This window comes from Hydra vulgaris, chromosome 02, assembly GCF_038396675.1.
Source record: "Hydra vulgaris chromosome 02, alternate assembly HydraT2T_AEP".
Lineage (NCBI taxonomy): Eukaryota > Metazoa > Cnidaria > Hydrozoa > Anthoathecata > Hydridae > Hydra > Hydra vulgaris.
The window spans coordinates 20,782,851-20,784,373 of NC_088921.1; the positions used below are offsets into that span (position 1 = coordinate 20,782,851).

The window sequence follows — 1,523 nt, forward strand, 5'->3', positions numbered from 1 at the left end:
TATGTTTTATATAACCTCTAGCTCGAACTAACACTAATAAATCGCAAGGGTACCCCTCTTGATCTTAGCCATTAGGCCGAGAAGCGATAACTGAACACTGCAGATATAGTCGGACTGACGCCGTCTTCAACAATGTACTCGTGGTTTGAATTAGTACGTCTAATCATTTTCGTCGTCATCATCAGCAGCATCATCATCAGCAGCTGAGACCATTGGTGATGTTGGACACTCTAAAGGTCAATAATTTTTCTTATTTTTAATCTAGGCCGCGCTCAGCAGTAGTGCGAAGCCAAGGCAACCCGTGGTCAGGGCAAGGTAAACCTTTGATTCTATGACCTAATGCCAAAAATCAGATTAATATACATGCCGGAATGTTCCGGTGTACCAGATATTAAACTGATATGAACATTTACTTTTTTTTTTTCTTTTTTTTTTTCTATTTTGCTATTTTTTTTATTATTGTTTTAATAATGATATATTTTTTTTTAAGGAAAGATAATAATTGAATTGGGAATCAATTGACACCTATTGCCTAGACAGTATAAAGGAGATTTTTTCTATTATTTTCATTTTTTTTTTTTTTTTTAGGTGCCCCAAGAAGTTCTAACGGTCTTGTCACAGAGCACCGCGGGAGTGCGTTTAACCAGGAAGTTCACGCCTCCTTCCTTACCGTGACGCGAAAGTATGCCCTATGTTCGTTTCGAACCTGGATCTCCTGCTTATAAAGCAAGCGTTTCTAACCACTGCACCACGGCCGTACTATTCCATTATTGATGGAGAAGAGTGAGTGAAAATTGTTCAACATTGTTTTTATTTTTAAATTTGTTTCATTGAATTCGCCGTATATATTTTATCTCTTTTTTAATTTTTTCGAAAACTTTAACACAATTTACCTCTTTATTTTCTTTTAATCTTACGTTTCTCGCCCTCCAAAGTTCGGTTGTTTTTACGTTAGTTCAAGTTGTTACAATTTTTGAGGTGATGTCGTTCATATGGAAATTATTTATGTTTATGGAAAAGATTGCCTGTATTATTTTGAATGTTTTATTTAGTAGGAGTTTTTCATATAACTTTTCGAACTCTTTCCACACTGGTTTTGCCATTTTACAGAAAACAAAATATTATCCCACATATTTTGTTTTTTTCTTATGCTTTGGTTCGGACTCTTCTTGAAAAGAAGGAGGTAAATGTTTTTTGTAGTTTTTGAATATAAATTGAAAATATCATCGTTGTTTTTTACACTTTTGATAACATTTTTAAAGTAGAAAGGCGGCAGTCTTAATGTTTTAGGAAAGTCTTTTTTAGTTAGAAATTGCCATTGGTTATATTTATGGATAGATTGTTGTATTAAGTTGGTTGCAAGTTTTGTAGTAGGAGTATTTATGCGGCTTTTCGTTGTCATTAATGTTGATCAGGTGTTTTAATCGTAGGACTATGCCCTGTCTAGAATTCCTAAGCAACCTTTTTCAACAGGCAATTTTAGGATGTCCCTTGTCAGTGGTTCAGCATTGTCACTTTGCCAT

General features: G+C 34.3%; 1 non-coding gene across 1 annotated transcript; it reads right to left on the reverse strand.

The window, feature by feature from the left end:
- Positions 1-256: 256 nt before the first annotated feature.
- LOC136077428 (U2 spliceosomal RNA) lies at positions 257-448 on the reverse strand. Its single transcript, XR_010637062.1, has one exon. It is a non-coding gene; the product is annotated as a U2 spliceosomal RNA (small nuclear RNA).
- Positions 449-1,523: the final 1,075 nt, after the last annotated feature.